Consider the following 21,643-nt stretch of genomic DNA (forward strand, 5'->3'; position numbering starts at 1 on the left):
ACAAAAAGCAGGAGATGCTGTTTTAATATCAGAAACAAGTGGTGCACAGTTGTGCCTCAAATCAAGACTCGGCTATCTCATACAGGAAACGCTCCTTCTTCTCTGAGTTTGCTTCAGTCATTTTTACCTCTGTGCACAAAGCAAAGGGCACGGCATGCCTTCTATCAGAACAGATGATAAAAATGAAAGCCAAACATCCCAACTCTGCAGTCTTGATTCGTGGCAAGCGGAGGAATGAATTCCCCTCACTTCTACGGGAGAGAATTCAAAATACAGAGGAGCCTCATTTACTCAACCAATAAAGGTTCAGACCTTTCACTTGTTGCAGCCCTTCATGGCTTTTATTCAAGGCCCAGATGGTTGCAACATACTGATGCTGAAGGCAGATAGACAGATCTACACTTCAGTTTGAAAGTAGGCCCTAGACACTGTCTGAGAGTGCAGTGACTGCATCATCACTACAGAGTGGGTGTCTCTTTGGTATTTGCCAAAGACTGTCTTTGGAGCCCAACTGCTAAGCACTCAAATCTTGGAGCCGATTTGTGTGTGAAGCCACAGGTCTGCTCACATTCCCCGAGAGACCAAGAGCTCAACTGTCGAGCCGATTGAGCCATAGCAATTTTCAAAGAAAGCCTTCACTGACAACTTTAAGTGGGATGAAAACATTTCCCACAGAGTCATTCTTCTAAGTGAACGTCTGTATTCATGACTTCCTTTGTCTCAAATGTGCCTCGAAGTCAATAGAGCCATTAAACACATATTGTACCAGGCAATAATTTACTCTGTGTGTGTGTGTGTGTGTGTGTGTGTTTTCTGTATATTCCACACACAAACATTAACAAAAAACAAAAAAAACAAACAAACCATGAAACATAAACATTCCATTATTTGTAAGTTTATTGTGGTGTTTTTAGTAAGTAACAAAGTAGGTTATTTAATTACACACAGGAGAAACACATTCGTTATATCACTCATAACATCACTTTCATGTTACTCTGTAAAATTATCTGAAATAAACTGTCTCATAATTACCAGTTAACAATATAAAGCTGCAGACTACAGCCCCACACACCAGCACAAATCCCATCCTAGTGATTTTTCTCTTAGTATTTAGATATGAACACAAAGCCGACAGCACAAATTAAAAATGAAAACCAGCACAAAGGGACTTTTTTGATTCTACTGCAGAAACACGAGCAGGTAGAAACACGCAGCCTGACTGCTTGTCAGTTTGTGACCTGTTGAATTTCAGCAGCGGCTCACTTTAACACGGTGCTGGTCTGGGGTCAGCATCCACTCAGCTCTATTCCATAATAAAGCTCCACATGCTAATGCAAATGTATGCTATCGCTAAGCTAGCCAAAAACCCAAAGTTGTGTTAACTGTATAACTGAGTTGTTTCTGTCCTGGAGCAGTCTCCACTTTACCATCGCGCTCTCATCCTTTAACGGAATACAAATAAAAGTAATGTTCATATCCACGCTGGAGACTGCGCCACTATTTTCCTAATCCGACACACAAACTGAAATCAGCTGATCATAGTGAGAATGCAAGAACCGATTAGCAGGATCAACATGCAGGCAGGCTAATGATCCCAAAAAACTGGACCATTCGATTCCCATCTCTAATTTTCACCCCATTTAAATTCTTGATTTTTGCTACCAGAAACATCTGCTGATGTTTGCACGGCACAGGATTGTCTCCAGTTTTCTAAATCATAATGGGTAGTGTCTTTTTGGGGCTGCAAGAAATCAGCTAAAACTAACCCATTCTTATAAATCTCACTAAACTAAGAAGGAATCTCTGTATGTGTGTGAGTTCTCCTAGATTAGCTTTAATCTACTTCAAAAACAGTGTATTTGGGGGACTTGAGTAAGTGCAGTTCTTGACTTAAAAAAAAGTCTCATCCTCGGGGCTTTCTTCCTGTAGCTACGTGAATAACGGTTGGAGCCCGTTGCCTTCACTTACTGGGACAACTGTGCCTATAACACCAAGCAATGAATAAAAAGTGAATAGAAAAGAGAATTCACTGGAAAGCCCTTTTTTTTTTTACGCTTCACAGGTAAAATATATTTTACAGATTATTAACCAATCCAAAATTGAAATTACTCTTTTCTACTTTAAATATTGCTGAGAATGAAGTGTATTTAAAATCTTCAAAAGACTACAAAAGCACAATAAAATATCTACAGTAGGGCTAAAGCAGTAATCAACCCAGCCTCATATAATTAACAGTTTTTAGAGAAAGTCCACACAGACTAAGACGTGTAAGAAGTGCATTAAAAAAAAAAGAAGTGCATAAATGATTTTTTTATTCTGGTTTGAATTTTTCCTGGAGGGTAGAGCATGATTGTATCCCTAACTGTGGCCACATATGATGTCTCTTTACCCAATTTTAGGCATCCCTTGTTGACACGATCCTCGCATCGTACACCAAAGCTAAAACAGGCAGTCTCCTTTCCAGGGACAAGGTCCAGCATATTTTCCGCACTGGTAGGTGCCTTGCTGGCTGTCTGCTCTGCTCCATCTAGGAACCGCATGGCACTAGGGTGAGGAAAAGGGCAGCAAGGATTGCCAGTGACCCTAAACATCTAGTTAACCATCTGTTCCAAAGCTTTGCATTCTGAGATGGTCCGCAGTACCCCGAATCACCTGTCCGTACCTCCAGCCTCTTTGCACAAGCTATCAGTCAACATAACAGGCTTTAGCAAGACTCAACTCTGTGCATGGAAGAATTGTCTCTCTTATGTCTATTAATATTTAAGCATTTTGAATTTGCATGATAATCACAGTATTTACTGTCTGTATAACCCAGTGTGAGTGCATGCTATGGCACATCTTAGCCTCATAGTCTCCGATGGGGATAATTCACTCCGTGTATCTCTCTCTCTTCAGTGTAACTTATTCTGGACTTACCTTGAAATAATGCATTCTCATTACACTCGCTCCCAAAGCTACAACTGCACTGTTTGTAAGAGTTCCCAAATGTACATTTGTAAGAGTTTCTCATTGTATATGTTGCCCCATGTTTTCTCTTTGAATGTGTCTCCTCTGTTTCACGTGCATTCTGTTGCCACATCTTGTTCACATTGTTTCTTTGCAAAAATCCTTTAACCAAAGACGGAGATGCCAGGACTTTTTTTTAATGAGGGGGGTTAGTGGACACCAAAGCCAGTCTATTCATAATATGCGTATATGTAAGTGACAGAAATGAAGAAAAATAAGCAGCTGACACATCCTTTGCTTTAAATTTCTAAATATTTTCAAAGTGAAGGTGTATAGGTAGTAACTTAAACAGGTGAGGCATAAGGATCCAGAGACTCCTCCCGTCTCACCTCTGTAATCTCTGCCTAAGATCATGGGCCAATTAGCCAGGCAGCATGTGGAGGTTTAACTGCAGTCACAGTTTCTCATTTAGCCATGAAACGTTCACTCCCTGACCCGAGGAAAATGGTCATTGGTGACTGAAACATGAACTTAATGATACAGTTTCTGTTTTAACTGATATTGTTTCTCATAATTTAACTTGTGCTGTACTTTCTGGAAAAGCATTACAGATAAGAAAAACACTACCCCCCCCTCCCTATTTTAAAATAGAAGTGTAGTGTTTCCCCTCCTCAAATTAAAGCCTATAGACCCTGTTTAAAAAAGAAAAAAAAATCTAATTCCTGATAATTCTACTAAGCATCCTTCCTTCTCCATTAAATGTTTTTCCCATTTCGCCCCCTCAGATAATTTCCCTCAGTGGCCAAAAGGTGGCAACAATGTGGCACTGTTCACCCTCCTGACGCAACAAAACCCCAGCAGCAACACTTGGCTATCCTCGCTGTCTCCTTCGCACGCACTCCCTCTGTTACGAGCCTCCCTCATATATTTTTTCTTCTAAAACTTTCTCTTTTTACCCCTTTGTGTTTTTCCCTCTAAAAATAAAGATCTGTTGCGTTAAAATGCAGGTAAGATGATATGAACACACCAACTCACAAACACTAAGAGGGAAAAATAAAACAAAAACTAACTACATAAAAAGTCCAGTTTAATGTAAGAAAATCGCATCTGTGCACCTTCACCTGTTTCTTTCTGTTCGCCACTCTGGCTGTGTTTGTGTGTTTTTGTGTGTTTGTGTAGTGCTGAAGGAACAGCGCCGTTCGCATGGGGAGCGAGAGCAGCCCGGTGCCGTCTATCCCAGTCATTTCTATCAATGTCTCATCTCAACAACACAAACCCTCCGTGTTACCCACGACAGTAAACCAGCTGACATGGGCACGGGTTTAAACATCGGCACACGCAAAAACACAGAAACACGAAGAAGGATATTCCTTTAATTTCTTTTTTTCTTTTTTTTCTGCCCAAAGCTCTCTCTCTCTCTCTCTCTCTCTCTCTCTCTGGCTTCTCTGCGCTCTCTTGTGGACTCTCTTAAGGCACTTTGGATAAAAGCCTCCGCGAGAAATGGCAGATTTCATGTCTCTTATCTGCCTTTCTGTGGGCAGGTGGTAAAGTATCTGAGGGAAACGGATGAGCAGGGTAAGTATTTCTGGAAGAGAGGGGGAAAAGAGGCGCTGTTTCAGCCACCGAATCAAAAGTGGTGTTCCTCCTTTGTGGCTTAATCAGAGGAGCAGACACTTTCCTCCTTCCAGTCTTCTCTTCATCTGGTCCCTTCATCGTTCTGCCCATTCTGTAGCTTAAAAAGGGAGGAGATCTTGCTCCCCCTGTTCCTCCTCCCCATCTCCTCATTCCTCTTCATCGGGTTGGAGGACGACCCAGAAGAAGCGGCTGAAGGCTTCGCGCTCTCCCCTCCTCTCCCTTTTCTCCCAGCTCTACGAGAAGGATTTCCAAAAGTCATTTCAAGTGGACTTTTTTGTGATTTTGGCAGCAAAGCACATTCCGGGATTGTGTCCAGGAAAGAAAAAAGGTTGGTTTAACACTCTGACCTGTAAGGGACACATTCCTGGAGAGGAAGAAAAGTAAGAAAAAGGGGAGAGCAAAGAGGAGACAGCAGAGAAATGGAGAACACGCGCAAGCTATTATTTCCAAAAAGGTCTTTTGGGGAAAATTAGGGGAAAGCGGAAGCCTGTTCCTGAATTACTGCGCTGTAAGTAATCGACCGCTGATTGAGTATGGACTCATTGTTTTTATGAGCTGATAGATTGGCTGATTGACTTCTGGAGATTTTTAACGGACAAACTTTGAGCTGTTGGAGTGGATGTGAGGAGAAAGGTGAACGGTGCACTGCAGCTTGATTCTCATGCCTCTCCAGCAGCCCCTCTGGATCTACTTATTGATCAATCGATATACTGACGATATCAACCCACAAAGCTGGAACCTGCAGATTATTACTTGATCATTAAGGACACATTTCCTGTCATTCCCTTCAGCTGTCTTGCCATCAGTGAAACTTGGAATGAACCTTATATAAAGGAATTATACATGACTTTTAGAGAGATCAAAAATCATAAAATATTAAGTACCTCAACATTTCTGTACACACATTGACTGCTGCTGGCGCGTTAAATCCCCTGTAGAAATATTATAGGGACAAAGAAAAACCTCCACAAAGTGCAACAAGGACGAACATAAAGGCGCAATTTCTACTACAGCGCCACAGTATGAATATTGTAAGAATTTAATAGAGATTATTTGAGTGCCAGCGCTTCTCGGGATTCCAGTTTGGAGATTGGAAGTTATTTTTGGCTGCGCAAAGTAGAGCGACTCTTCCACACCATTGCCCGGACAGAGTCAGAGAAAAGACTGAACACAGAGGTCTGTACCTGCTTTTTCTTTGCCTTCCATCCCGTCCTGGAAGAAAGGAGCGGGATACACGGAGGGCGGAGGAGAGGAAAGGAAAGCTAGAGAGAAAGAGAGAGGGAGAGCGGGGGAGATGCCTAACTGCGGTTAATTGGAGGAGACTTTATCCTACCAACATCTCGGAGAAAGAAGGAGAGAAGAGGAAAAGGGATTTTATTCCTTTTTATAGCCAGAGAGGCTGTCTGTCTGAGGGTCTACATCTCATTTTTGGGGGGCAGAGGAGAGAAGAAAACAACCTTCTTCGGCTGCTTATTTACGCTTATATCGTCCCGTCACTTTGGAGAGGAGGAAAGAAAAGAGAGCCAGTGCTGGGATTATTTTTTTAACATTTGTGTCTGGTCAAGATTCCGTTATCTGCTTGGATTCAGGATTAGTTCCTCTGAAACACCAGGTAAGAGGATGTCACGCTCCGATTTAACGCCTATGTGCGCGTGATGAGTGCGGGTGATGAGTTTACTTCTCGTGCTGAGTGTGTGTGTGTGTGTGTGTGCGCGCGCGCCGAGTGTATGAGATAGCGAGGGCGCGAGTCACAGAGAGAGAAAGAGCGAGAGAGCAGGGAGTGCGCCTGATCCTCGCGTGTGTGTGTTTGTCAGAGGTGAGAGACTCAGGTGAAGAAGAGCATTTTTACGCGCGAGGAAAGGGGGAGAGAACACGGGTGTCGTTTATTTAGGACGTGCGTCCGTTCGTTAGTTACAATCGTTTTGATTGGATACAAATTCAGGCTTTGACACTTTGATTGGACAGTTTTGGTTTTTAAACTCACTGCAAGGCCAACAGGCTGCCTGCTATTCATGCATCAGCGTACACGTGGGCGGATAAAATAACACGAGTGTGCTAAAAGCTGGACATCGCGGGTGAATCGCATTTCCTCCAGGGAAGCTCAGGGAGTTGTAGTGCGACATAAAGAGTCGCATCCACGCAGGAAATATTGTTCATTCTGAACTCACATCCGTGTCTCTGAGGTTGCAGGGACTCAGCGGTCTCTTTGCGGTCGTTATTCTGCGTCGCTTGTCTCCTTCTTTGCTATTCCTTCCCACCTCAGTCTTGTTGCACACGCGCTTGTCATTTGTGTCCTTTTCTTTGTATGTTTGCGTGACCTGGCAGTTTGTCTCGCTCTGGTCCCTTTGGGGTCATTTTTTATGTCTTATGATCTTTAAGTTTTGCATCTTATTGTGTCTCTCTGGTTATTTCACTTCTTTAGCAGCTCCAGTACTTATTTCTGAAGTCCTAGTTTATTTACCTTCCGTTGCTTCTGCTCAGGTATACTCATCACATGCTCTTAACAAATACAGGCATTAAAACAAACAAACAAAAAAAATACTGGATATGCTCCAAAATGTCTCCTCGGCTGCGTGTGACGATGCATCTTTGGGTGAAAGAGTGTCGTTTAGGTTCCACTGTATAATTTTCCCATTTGTTCAAGTCTTCCCAAACACAGACGGCCGTTTGTCTGAGTGCTTTACAGCCAAGCAGGTGCTCTCTCACTCCCTATTCCCCCTCTCTCTCTCTCTGTGAGGATGAACAGAGAAAGAGAGACTGTGTGCGTGTGTGTGCGTGTGTGCGTGTGTGTGTGTATGTAAAAAGGATGTGTAGTGCCAGAAGGCAGTGGCAGAAAGTGTGTTTATAGTTTTAACACTTTGTGTGAGAGGAAAAAGGAAGAACAGATGTGTATTCAACTTGTGCATGTGAGTGCATTACAATGCACCAGCAGGATACACACACACACACACACACACACACACACGGGGTGGGATGTGGGGAGTTTAATTATATTGGGCGTTTAGCAATAAGGTGCGCATCAATCGTCAGAATGGAGGGAGGCCGTGCACCCACCAGAAACTGCAGGTGTGCGCGCGCTGATTTATTGTGTGAAGCTGATGTCATATAGATCTGATCAGCAGGTAGATGAACCGGCGGCAGGACGACTCTGTCACACTGACCAGCATCAGCCATCTATTACAAAGATGGAGAAGGGGGTGGGAGTAATTTACAGCAGGGGCGCAGAGATGGGAGATTGAAGGTACTGGAGAAACATCGGGGCAACAGAAGAGCAGTGGTGAGAGCGTTCAGATCCATTACAGCGATGTGTCAGAACAGTCCTGCAAACGAAGCTGTCAAAGTAAAAGAACTCATTACGCAGTAAATGGCCCTCGTGATTATTAATGTTAGTAATGTTACTGAGACTTTTCTCTTGTGATATTTTAGATTATTTGAGCCGTGTAACCCTCAAACTGTTCCAGCTGCAACAACAACTACCCTGTCCCTGCACACTCTGTTTGTGTGTTGGTGTGGAGCCTCTGACACATTAAGTGGTATTCCAAACCATCTTGCATTAAGTGGATGTAACTTGGCCTTAATAGATCCGTCCAATGGTAGCAGAATAAATGCTGATTGTTTCCATCAGAGAAAGGTGAAAACATAATAAAAAGTCCCATATTTTGCATCTCACTCCACGCCTGACTGTGCTCAGTCTAGTTGGCCTGTCGTAGAAAATACCCTTAAAAAGTTGGAAGTGTGTAGACATGCCCGAAGCTGGAAGGTATTTATAAAGATTTTCATCACATGTAAATTTTCCGTCTGAATAAAACATTCCCACATTTGGCAACAGCTTCACAGCTGTAAAGCCGAACGACTGTGGGCTATATGGATTAGAAAGACTTGGGAGAATTTTCAAAAGCATCATGTATCCTTATCCTCATCAGCAGGTCACAGCCCGATTAGAGAAACTTTCTGCTTTGTTTTCATCTCACCATAACTGCAAACTGGAGATACTGGAGAAAATATAAGTCAGAAATTGATTTATTTGAACCTGTTGAGTCCAATTAAACTGCAACTGCAACCAAACAATGCTGGATACATTTGTAATATGTAAATGTTGAACTGCACACTTCTATGTACATGCGTAAAAATGATCAAGATACCTGAAAAGTCTGAAAAGTCGCTTTTATGCGACGCTTCAGTCAGTGCGTTTAGCTGCCCTCACATTCTGGAGACAGCAATGAGATAAAACTTAGACACAGAAAAGAGGAAAAAAGGATGAAACTAAAGATCAGAAGCAAGAAGAACAACGCGCTCACAGCGGGCGGAACCACGGCAAGTGGGAAGAGGAGCAGAAAAGAGGGGCGATGAGGAGGAAGGGGAGAGGAGGAGTATAGCGCAGAGGGAATTGCTGCTGTTTCTTCCATTATAATTGTTTCGAGGCAAAGCTAATTCAGTTCAGCACCTGTTATATATTGAATCCTTGTTAAAACGATGCAATAAACTGTACAAACTGAAAAAAGTCTTTTAACGTGAACATTGAGCTATAATAGCTCTGCACTTACAAAAAAAGAGAAATTTTGCCATAAGGGACAAAATGATTAGCGAAAGAGCTGAGGAGGAAGGAGACTCGTACAAGGAGGGAAGGGGAGATAAAGTGAAATAAGAAGAGAGAACAGATTTAAAGACATGAAGCAAGAAGAGAAGAGAGAGAGAGTCATAAATTGTGGAGGGGATGATGAGGCACGAAGAGATGCTGGAAATATATGGGAGGAGGAAGATTGGCTGGAACGACAGCGGGATGAATGAGAGCGAGTGTGAGACAGATATACAGAGGATGATGTTGAGGACACTATATATTCTATGCTATACATTTATGCATTATCTTCTGTTACAAAATCAGTTTCACCCCGGTTCTTTTATTCGTCGAAACTTCCAGAGACGGCACTGGAACTCAGTAGTCATTTCACAAAACCTTTATTCATCTTTATTCATCTTCATTTAAGCATGCACTTCTAGAAGGGAAGACGAGGCCGGTGTGTCCCTCTGCAAATCTTCACCCCTTTGTTAGTTACAGCCAACTTTATAGAGGCGTCCCCATCATAAAACCCCCCCACGGTGTGCTGCCAACTCTATGTCTGTGTCTATGTGCACGAGCACATGAATGCCTACATGTGCGCGTTCCCGCGTGTCTATGTGAGTGCTCGTGTGTGACTGTGTACGCATACCTGTGTGTATGTGTGAGTGCACATGAGTGAGTGTGCGTGTGGATGTGTGTGCGTGACAGTTAAAACACTGTGGGTGTAGGTGACTCCCTAGAGTTCATAAAAACCCATCTCCCTTCCAGACCACAGTTATCCAGTTACAAATGTTGAGACCCCACCCAAACATTCTCTGGGGAATTTCCGCTCAGCATTACCTCCTCTCTGTTTTACTTTCACAGTTCAAGTGGGGGAGGGGTCTCCTACAATCTACTCCTAAGTTCACGCCACAGTGAGGCCTTTATTATATTGAGGGCAGTGTCAGTATCTCTACAATAGTTCTACATTCTATGATAACACATTTCTAAACTCTAAAATAAGCTAAACATTCTACACTTCTCAGATTTAAGTTAAAAGATGTTGATTTCAAACTTCATAACTACTTTCCAGGCACTTTCCTAAACAGCAGTGAGGAAGGATTTCCTTTAAGACAAAGACAGACTCGCCTGCGTTACTTACCATCGCTTTAGGCCTGTTGTCCTGCTGTGAAGCATTAGATTCTCTAACATAAACAAAAGTCACCTCAAGCTATTGCTGTGGGAGCACTACAGTGCAAAAATGAAAACTCACAACATGCGTTGAAGGTTAAGACATTTTTTATACTAGAATATCCACTTTTTTTTATATTTGTACACACCTGATGATTCCATGCCTGTTTTTATATCTGTGTTTAAGCACTAACCCGGGGACGCGGAAACATTTATTGTCTGATTTAAAACCGGAAAACGTGATCTTTCCCCAACCTTAAGCAAAGGTCTAGTGCTGCCTGAACCTTCATGTGAACCCAGCCTTGGGTGTGAGCCGAGCAGTTTGAAGCCACTCACAAGTGTTACCTCTGCAATTACACAACATTTAAAGATAACTTGGAAAGCCACTATATAGAAATGCCTTTTATTTTTACAGGCAAGCTTGGTATACAGCATATTGTATATGCTGGATTTATTACATCTTAATCAGGCAGTTTCAAATAAGTAAAATTCTCCTTTGTGAGGGAGACTCGAGAACAAGAAACAAAACATTTTAGGACAGTTTGGAGTCCTTAACATTTGTATGTGTAGACTACATCAAGCCACTTCTAGCAAGCTTTCTATGTACATATGAAATATGTAAAGTTAGGGTTTTACTGGATCTTGAATTTCATTTTCAAGATTTAAATGGGAGATGCAATGCTTTAGAAGCTTAAGCAGAGACGTTTTATATATGAATACTGTTAGAGTTCTTCTTGACTGTAAAGCCTGTTCATATAGAGAACTCTGGGGGTTTTGTGCACAATGCAGGGCAACCTTCATAACTCAGTCATTCTCTACACAAAGCCTAGCTTAAGTTTACAATATAAATGTTAAATGAAAGTCTGCTGCATATATACTTCTAAGACATTGTGTGTGCTGGTCAGCTTTAATTGCAGGAAAGGCACAGGCACATGTGCAGGATACCATGAACCCGCTCTTTTCTGTATTCAGAACTAGTGTGGGATTAGGGAGCGCTAGCTGAAAGGTGTTTAAATGAGAATGAGTGTGAGCCAGGGCCTTGGCTGGGTTTGGGTGAGCTGGACCTACTGCTGCGGACGACGTTTCCAGGGTGAAGAATGAAATTTAGATTTCAGCAATTAAAAGTTGATGTTTATTCATGTGTAACATGTACGCAATGACGAACTCTTCTAATCCAGAAAGGTCCCAGTACAAGAACCAGGCTATATCAGTTACTAATATGCAACTCACTGAAAAGGCTGTGACTTGAACAGGTATAGCATTGTAGCATATAGCATAGTATAGAAGCTTCTCGGAGGAAAGAAGGTTTAGAAACTTCTGAAAAACACTTGTTATCAGGTTGATTAATCAGGTTGCTAACTCGTCGTTTAGATCTCACACCTTGACCTTTCGTGGGAACGCAGCTACACCTAAGAATGTTCACTTTTGACCTTAAAGTTGTGAATTTAGGATGCTCAACCTCTTCAGGGGAAAATTAGAAATCAGTCAAAGACTTAAAGGGTTCATCTAAAATTATTTGTTTAACTCTTCTTTCTCTTTACCCGCTTCACGGAGCTTGGTTTATTTGGAGCTCTGCTCTTCTCCGCTCTGGATTTGTCTCTTCTGTTTTACATCGAACCCTCTGATCAGTCGTATGCCACATGGCATGTGCGATATTATTATGACTTGTGTATTGCAACATTTCAAAGAGCAGCTTTGATCAAAGTATTGTCATACAATGTGGGAATCCTTATTCTTCAGTGAAAATCCGGCATAATTTAATCTCATGCAAGATAAAATGATCAAGGAGCCTATTTTGTGTCATATGAAAGAACTCGTTCAGTGGCAAGAAGCAGTTATACATCAGACTCGTGGTTAATTCTTTATTGAATATATGAAAAACATTAAGACACTTTTTTGCGATAAAAGAAGTGGAAACTCCCATATAGCATGTGTATACTTGCATATTCTGTGTATTGCAGTTCTACTTAAAAATAACTCACCTTTTCTGAGTTTTGTAATGTTTTTGCAGAGACAGCCATCTTGTCTAAATAAAATGCTTCTGGATTGTATTTTTAATAAGACAAGAAAACTCAGGGATTCCATCTTTAATCTGCAGTGGTCATCTCCACTGCCTGAATGATCAGACTTAGGCTACGTTCACACTGCAGGTCTTAATGCTCAATTCCGATTTTTTGATCAAATCCAATTTTTTTGTCTGCTTGTTCACACTACAAATAAAATGTGACAGCAAACGCGCTCTAGTGTGAATCCTAATAACAGGAAATGTAAGTTGTCCAGCACACAGCTGAGATATCAATAAGACACAGCAGCTAAGAGAAACAGGAAGTGTACTTATTAGGGGATTTTATTCTGGCACATGAATTCTTTCATCAATGGATGTTTAGATGCAATCCGATGGGATGGGGCGGCGGGGGTGTGTGTGTTCTGGTTAACAGCTTGGAAGTAATCTCACTGTCCTGTTCAGAGATGCACTAATATTTTAGTATCCAGTCATTGACTATTTACCAAAGAGATTCCTCTCTGTCCTCAACATCTTTTCAACCAACAGATAATACTGGATCATCATATGGATTTGCTGTACTACTCAAATATGCAGCTGATACTGTTTGTGTTTTTATTTAAAATTCATGGCATTGCCTGCTATAAATTAGCTAACATCTCTCATCTATAAACAAATGTATCTACTTCGTGGAGTTTGATGTGTTTGTTGTTGTTGAATGATAGATTTGTTTCTGCACAGAGGGTTTGTAACTTTTTCTAGGGTTCTTTAAAAATGTAAAATGTTTCTGTGTCTTTACTCTGGCCTGGCATGTTAGCCAACTCCACAGTGATGAGCGGGTAGAAGACAGAGACACTGCTGTAATTTTGCTGTTGCTAGTTTGCTCTGGTTTTGCCTTTTCCCTGGCAAACAGCATTCAAATCAAACAGTTAAATAAAACTGATAGACTAGAATAGTTCTTCAAAAGTTCAAACTGTGGGTGTGTATTTATGCTAGCCTAGTTTGCTAGCCAGCAATCTTTAGTGCTTGGACCAGCTCTGCAGTGAGACGTAGGAGAAACATCTCATCTCAGACTGCACAAGTAAAAACCAACTTACATAGCACCACCGAGTTTCTGCCACGGTCCCCTACTCTAAAGTCTATTTGCATGTAACCCATGTAAACCCAGTTTCTAATGAGCTACCACAGAGCCAATCCTTACAGCGGGAATAATGATGCATTTCTGCAAACCGAGTTATCAGTAAAATCTGCTTCAGAAACAGGAACGTCACAGCTTCAGGATTATTACCCCCACCACCAGAGATGGAAGGCGCTAAGTATTAAAGTATTAAAGAGGACTCCAGCTACATAGCACATGGTCTGTTCTCATTTCTTTTCTTAGGAAAACACCTACAGAGCATCAGAGCTAAGACAAGCCACCTCAACGTTTTTACCCCCAGGCAGGAGCATTTTACATAACCCATCCTCTCTCTATATATCTATGTATCCCCTACAAATGTTTTTACCTACTTCTGCTGCTGTAGCTCATCTGCCTCCAGGTTTAACAATGCATACCTCGACTGGTTACTTAGTAGTTATTTGAGTTACTATTGACTTACTTTTAGATCAAAACAGTCTGGCCATTCTTATCTAACCTCTGATATCAACTCAGAGAACTGCTGCTCTCTGGATATTCTCTGTTTTTCTGACCGTTCTCTGTAAACCCTAGAAATGGTTGTGGAGCAACCAGCCACATTCAAATTTGCCTATTTTTTCTTTCTTCCCAAACGTAATGCTCGGGTTGAGCTTCAGCAGGCCACTTTGACCATGTTAACATGACTAAATGCATTGGGTTGCTGCCATGTTGCTGCCATGTGATTGGCTGATTAGACATTTGCTTTAACAAGTTTTTAAGCAAAGTTAAGTTTAATTCTGAAAATTTCAGCAAATGTTTTAAAGAAGTAAAAAACTCTTCCTATATCAGACAAATATCTAATAGCCAGCATATCCATCTGACTCTGAAGTACTTTCATGCCATGCCAAAGTACTATTCATCCCAGAACAACATGGTCATAGCCTTGGGCAGGCCAGAAACCAGCAAGCACTGGTCATTTGAAATATCCCTGTTTCAGCGCACAGCTTGATAGCAATCGACAACAGCTTGACAGCTGTGTTAATCCTACTCATGGTGCTAATGGCTAATTGTTAGTCTTCCCACTGTGTTTATTAGACCATTTTTTTAAGTTTGAACACACTGTTTCAGAGAAATTATTGGAGTGGGTAGATTTCAAGTGTGGATCCAGGCAAGCGCTGGCAAACTACTCTACACTTCTGCTGTATTTAAGATGTAACGATTTGCTGCTCATCAGGCCTTTTAGTTCATTAGACATATTTTTTTCACATTCGTCTTTAAATAATAAATGTGCAATATCAATTTAAACCTACTTTATGTGTTTCCTCATTAATTTGTAAATTTATACAGCGAGGTCCTCCAAAATCTAATCAGATCATTTCTCCACCTGTGGTGTAACTTTAAGATATCATGCGTACAGAATCACAGATGCCAGCATGATGCATGATGGTTCACTTCCCATGTGCCACGCGAGGAGGGTTTGGGTGAGGTTAAATTGAACTTCTCCTCATTCCGGCTTTCAGAGAGGAGTCAACCTCTGGCCATAGGGACAAACTGCAAAACATTCAGACTAAGCTCTCAAAGCTGCCACCTCTAGCACTACATCCACTTCTGCTACTATGAATAATAGTAAAGCACATTGTTATGAAACTATTATGTTGCCGGCAGGTCATTTCACATGTCTCTGGAGGTCAGCCTCTGCTCAGACTGGCGCCCTACAGTTGATAAAGATTCGGTGACTCAGAGTCTTACTCATCATCGACAGGGTGGGGGCCTGCTGACGTGAAGGATTAAATCAAGATGATCCAGTTGAATGTTGGTGTGCTCTACGTGATGACCTCAAAGTGCTGTTGAAGTGAGAGCGCTGACTTTCACTAACTAACCTCAGCAGAAAGACTGACATAGATATTTGTGGGGCAACGTACGTTCTGTCCATCAGGGTTAGAAAGCAGAAATAGCATTTGCTGGTGTAGAAAGTTGAGTGTTTCCAGAAAGTACACACAGTTATTAACTCTCTTTGTGGAAGACATTTTGGTCACCGGCCTCTTTCTGGCACGGAGTCACTTGATAAAAGAGGCATTATGCTTTAATGAGACTGGATCCCAGAGTGAGACTGCATTTTTCTTCTTTGTCCTAAGTGGAGAAAAAAAAGTTGAAGACACCTTGGCACCAGAGCAACAGCAGAGTATTTTATTTTGCTGCTGGGCTGTTTCACGTTACATTTGTTCTGGTAGAAGATAAACGACATCCTGCATTTAAACCCCTCTGTCTAAACAAGCAATAGACTTTAACTGTAAATGATCAGCATAAAGGAGATTTAGTTGTCACAATGAGTACCGTATAAGCTTTCCATTTTTTTTGTGTGTGTACGTGTTGACGAGTTTATAGTTAAGCCTTAAATGTACGAATCCCAAGCAAGCAGCAAGTGCTTTAGAAATCACGAAATAAATGTAGGGAATTCCAAGAAACTCCATGTATGGCTTAAAGGCATTTACTCTAAAGAACTGGGACACAAATGATTGTTTTTATTCACGTTACATCATTCCCTGTCTCCAAGAAATAGGGATATGGTTAAATAGGGTTTCTGTAGAAATAGAAAGTGTGCGTGTGTGTGTTCACTTCATGAATTTCTAATGTTTCTCTTCTGTGTAAATGAAAAGAGATCCATTGGGGTTAAACAGAGCTGATTACACAAAACCCTAATCTGTTATAATAATTAATTCGATGTTTGTTTGCTGTGTGTGTGTGTTCACTGAATGATGGTGATGATGTTGGTGGGCTTGTAGTGGTAAAGCATCCAGAGGTAAATCTGCTCCCATGTAATAGAAGCAAACAATAGCAATGATAGGAGCAGGAGGGGAACATCACAGCATTGCTATCATGGACTCATGTGTGCCTAAAAACAACAGAATGATCAAGTGTTCTGATTTACTTGCAAATCTGAATCTCGTCGCAGTCAAAATTACAACAATTCACACTGCAGGCTGAAGTCAGTAAGTGATCCTCAGTGCTAGCCGGTCTGGGTTGTAGACGCTCCTCCTCCTCCTACAAATAAAGCCACAGGTTTTGGCTGAATAGTCAAAAACACGACATCCTTCTTAAACACAGTCTTGACCTTATAGCAAATGTCAGTGAAAGAACTAAAGGAGAATTCATTAGTAGTTAGGAAACGACAATCACAACTGAATCTAACTGCACTTAGATAATCTGTCCTGTAGAAGTGGATAACCATGTCAGAAGTATTTAATGAAAGAATAAAAACTGTTAGTGAAATTATTGCTCACCCACCTGTTTAGTTATATTTTCTCCCAACATTTTGGGAGCCAGATATTTTCTTTTTTTAAAGCCTGAACCATGAAAAAATTGCCAGAAAATTCAAAGATTTAAAAAAAAAAAAGTTTTTAATTGAACCTTCTGACAAAAAAAATTGTTTGCTATATCAGGCATTTTATTATTCTTAAAAATGTGTGATTTACAATTTATTTTGGTTTTTCAGGGAGACTAAAAATCACACTGATGATGTAGAAGTCTCAAAAAGTCATGTATTGAATATGATATGCTTGGTTTTAAAGGGTGAAGGCTTTCAGCACTCTTGATGATGATGATAGTGCGTAATATCGTTTTCCAACAAACAGTCATAAACTTAATTAATCCAGAGTGGGCGCAAGATTACTCTTGAAGACAGTGGCCAGGACGGACATCGGCATTCTACCCAGTCACGTTTTATGTATGTTGCTAGAGTACGTAGTACACCTCACAAGTTACTTTTAGTTATAGATCACAAATAGCTCTTTCAAACTGTATATGATTATCTGATATTTCTACATGTACATTTTCATTAGGTCTTTGTCCTTCTCCACCACTGCTCTCATTACCACACCATCCTCCTCAAACCTCATCTCCTGAAATGAAGTCAGGGCTCTAACACATGAAAACGTGCATAAACATGCTTATTTATTTACAACAATGTCGCACTTGACTGACAACACGTCAGTTAAACAGCAACAACAGCTGGTTACAAGCTAATGTTAGGCTTGAAAATCCCCCGTTAAATGACATTCTCACATCATGAGAGCTGTTTTTGCTGTGTGTCCCACAGTGTTAGATAAATTTCGAAGACGATTTTATTAATGCCAGCTAACAGCAGCTATCAGCGCCAAAGTTTTACAGCCTCCTGTAAACTCCTCCCACTCCTAGAGAGTAAATAGAAGTGGACGCCCAGTATGCACAATTATTAGGCAAAAGATTATTTTGGCCGTATCATAATTTTTATGCATATTTTCCAACTTCAAGCTGTACAAACTTGAGTGCTTATTGGATTTAAGCATATCAGGTGATGTGTATTTGCATGATGAATGAGGGTGTGGCCTAAGGAGATCAACACTCTATATATACTCTCTTCCTCAGGCAAAATGTTATTGAAAAGAAGGGGTTGCTATATTGGTCACTGATGTCAGAAATGTTAATATGTACATTTTGAGTAGTTTTATTATTTTCACTTTCACAGATGAAAATAAACTGTGAGATGGGAAAATGTTCCTTTTTTCAGTTTGTTGCATAAAACATCTGCACATTAATAGTTGCCTAATAATTGTGCTCATATATATATATATATATATATATATATATGTTCTCTTAAGAAAGACAAAACCTCACTTTTACTTTCCTAAACATTCAGGTTTAGGTTCATTAACATTTTGGATTGACCGAGAGCACTGGAGCTGTTCAATAATAAAAATAATCCTCAAAAATACAACTTGGCTAATAATTGTGCACACAGTATATGGACACCCAAGTTAAACAGCAGACTGGCAGCCTACAGTCACTACAGGTGAACAGCAGCCAGAGCTGTTTGTCCTACAGGAGCCACCATAGCTAGGACTGAATTGGGAGGGGTAAACAGAATTTAGTTGACCACAGTCTACAATCTACTGACATATAGTGGTGATTTTACACTGTAATTTATAATTTATGATGATGTGCATAAGTTATCTTATGATGATCATTTAATTTCATGGCCAGTAATATGGTGCACTGCCCTGATTTATAGCATTACCTCCTTTCACCAAGCATGATCTATTGTATCCTGTATGCTATAGGAGGTAATTTGCATTTAAATTCAATTAGATTCAAACAGTCCTTATCAAGGCTGCCTCTCAGATAATTCTGGGTCGATTCACTTACTTAGTAAGGAAGGTAAATATCACTGAGGTGTTGATCAAATATGACAATCTTACCAGAACCATAGTAAAAGTGAGCTCCACTCAATAACGAATGGTTGGTGTGATGCACGCCACCATCACAGCATTCACAGGAGCATTATACAGAGAGCTGAAGATTGAAAAGGTGTTAAAAAACAAGGACATTCAGCACTGGTAAATTTATCTTGTGAGTTAAATGTGTTTGGCTAATTTGGTCGTTTTTAAGGTCAATGATCTGCATTGATTTTATAATTAATTTTATAATTGTGCAATAAGATGACCTAACCCAGTCCTTTTTTGCACATTTAAATGCCTGCACATTTGTTAAAATTTGTGACAGCTTTCTGTATAACTGTATTTGAGTGAGCTGACTGCCATAATAAACAGATGAACTTATTTTAAAGGGAAACACATCACTTTTACGGAGATCACTTTGAAGACTGGAGGTTATGTTGACACAATTCTACAAGTGTTCACTGCTGCTTTTCTCACCCTCCTACCTCTGCTCTATTTTATCTTTGCTGTCAGCATCATCTTCTCCCCCTCAGTCAGTATTTCTACCATTCACTTGCCTGCACCCTGGTACGTGTCAAATCTCTGAGTTCAGCTGAATCTGAATGCTGTATAGGGGTTGTAAATGCTGCATATGTAAGTGAAATAATATTAAAAATATAAAGGATAGGAAATGGAACTATTTTATAGCCCTTTCATCCCTTTATGTGTTATTTAATTTGCCTTATCATCTAGACCCTCACTCCTCCTCCTCCTCCTCCTTCTTCTCACTGTGACTCTCCAGTTCAGCCTTCAGCACATCTACTAGTGTGTGTAGCCTCTCCTTAGTTGACTTAACATGGTCTGACAGGCCAATCCCTATGGATTCTGATCAAATAGAGGAATAGTGTACACAGCAGCAACAGTGCAGCTCCAGCCTGCTAAAGCAGCAGCCATAATATGGCAAAGATCAGCATCGTGCAGAACTGATTCGACATGTTTATCTGCTGATTCTACTTTGTTGCACACGCAATTTTAAAGGCTGTTATTAAGCTCATGGCATCTGTTTGAGCACACTACAGAGCTTTCCTTGGTCTCCAGTCAATTACTGTACTTTACATATTTTACCTGTGCTTCAGATGTTTGACACTGCTGTCATTCATGTTCCAACAATTTGCAGAATTCATTGGTGCCTGAGCTTTTATGCAGAAAGTGTAATCGCTCAACTGGTGTGTTAAGCTTAATGCAGCTCTAGGTGAATGGTGCAGTCAAAGGTGTCCGGGCATTGGAGAGCTCCAACTTGTTGATATAGCTACTACTGCATACGGCTCTGTGAGATGAAATACAGGAAAATGTGTTATTTTAAGAATTTAAGGAAGATCTCATCCTTTCCCAAATTCTTAGCCTTAACCCCACTACTACTACTGCTTCTATAAGTAAAATCACATAGTTTTGTGATAATGTAAAAAAATAGAAATAAATACAGTCCTTGCTGGATGTGTACAGCAAACACAGACAGTTAAAAATAATTTAGCCAAAAATAATATGAAAAAATGTTAAAAACAAAAAAAAGTAAAATACTGAAAAGTTACAAAATAGCTTACAATGTAGCAAATCAATGTTACCTTGTAATTTGTTACAGTTTACATATTTGCCCATCAAGCAAAATGTCTCTGGTTAGATTCCTTTGCATCAGGAAGGATGCAAAAGAATCAAAGTGTTTTTTTTGTTTGTTTTTTTTTTTTTTTAACCAAACTATAGCCCTGTTAAACAGCTTATACTTGTTTTCAAATATCATTTATATATAATGTTTTACTGCCCTAGAAAAGACATCCATCTGTGCTTCTAACATCAGAATAAATCACTGCAGATGCTGGCTGCACAGTCCTGTGTTTTCTGGACTAACTTGAGGGCTTTTTAAAAGTGTGCTGAAGTAATATAGCCTTGGGATGAACTCATCCCAGTGACTAATGCTGTCATGTAGTGGGAGGGTGGAGGTGATTGAATTGTGAAAGTGTCTCAAACCAAATTTATTTGAAAGTGGATTTTCTCACTGTGAGCTTTTCTATAATTTTATGTAAAATGTTGTAAAATGGGCTAAAATGTGCAGCACCACAGATGTGGGCTCTGCTTCCTCGTAAGTGAAGGACAGTAAGTTTTTACGCCCTGGTTTCACTGGTTGCAATACAAAGCCAACCCTGTTTTAGAATCTGACATGAATCATGTTTTCTAAAGAAACCACTGTACATTCAAAAATCCCAAATGAAGACGGGCCTCTGGTGTTCTTATCTTTCAGCAGCTGAACTGGTTGCTTTAAGCATGATGGGCTGCACAACTTCAGCAGTCTTCTCATCCTGCACCAACAGCGGTTTTCATGTGCTGATAATGATGATCACCTGGATTGAACCGGGCTAAGTTAGCATGTGAACCTTAGACAAGGTTAAATATATACTTCTTAGCAGTTTCAAACGAAAGTGTCAAGGCCTGGCTGTGATCAAAGAGAGCTACAACTAAATTTAAATCAACAGGGATTATAGATGTCACAGCCAGTTTGAAAAGCTTCAAATCAACAGTGGAGCAATTGAAGCAAACAGGCACGACACAGTCACAGCCTGCTAAGTGCCAGCATTGGTACATTTACTTATTCAGAAATCAAGACCCACATTTAACTTTATCATTGCATTTGGATGCAGGTTCTCAGGTTTTTATTTGATTTTTTATTTAGTTTAGACAGTTTATTTACATATTAGCTACTGTAAATATATAGAAAATCTTTCAAATTCCTACATATTTTATCCTCACAACGATTCACAAGATGTTCAGTAGAGTACTAGCCTGTGTATAAATGTGTACGAGTGCATGCAGACTTTAAAACGACAGGTTAACCTTGCTGTCCTCTGGGACTCTTGGTTTTCATTCCCCTCAGCTTACCAGAAAATAGAAACGGAGTATGTGCACCAGCAAAAATAACAAACAATGGATGCTTCTTCCATCCCCAAGTGTCCTGCTCTTGAGCTCTCTTTTCTTTC

At 40.5% G+C, this 21,643-nt stretch overlaps 1 protein-coding gene across 4 annotated transcripts in view; it reads left to right on the top strand.

The window, feature by feature from the left end:
• The first annotated feature begins 4,281 nt into the window (after window positions 1–4,281).
• il1rapl2 (interleukin 1 receptor accessory protein-like 2) overlaps window positions 4,282–21,643 on the top strand; it is a 445,655-nt gene continuing 428,293 nt past the window's right edge. The window contains exon 1 of one of the 4 annotated variants that reach the window (XM_084939955.1): window positions 4,282–6,193. The gene's annotated coding sequence lies outside the window, so the exon portion shown is untranslated. The remainder of the gene's footprint in view (window positions 6,194–21,643) is intronic. The other 3 variants (XM_084939961.1, XM_084939963.1, XM_084939969.1) reach the window with 3 other exon arrangements.

This window comes from Perissodus microlepis, chromosome 2 (genome assembly GCF_051167445.1).
Source record: "Perissodus microlepis isolate ML-2025 ecotype Zambia chromosome 2, ASM5116744v1, whole genome shotgun sequence".
NCBI lineage: Eukaryota > Metazoa > Chordata > Actinopteri > Cichliformes > Cichlidae > Perissodus > Perissodus microlepis.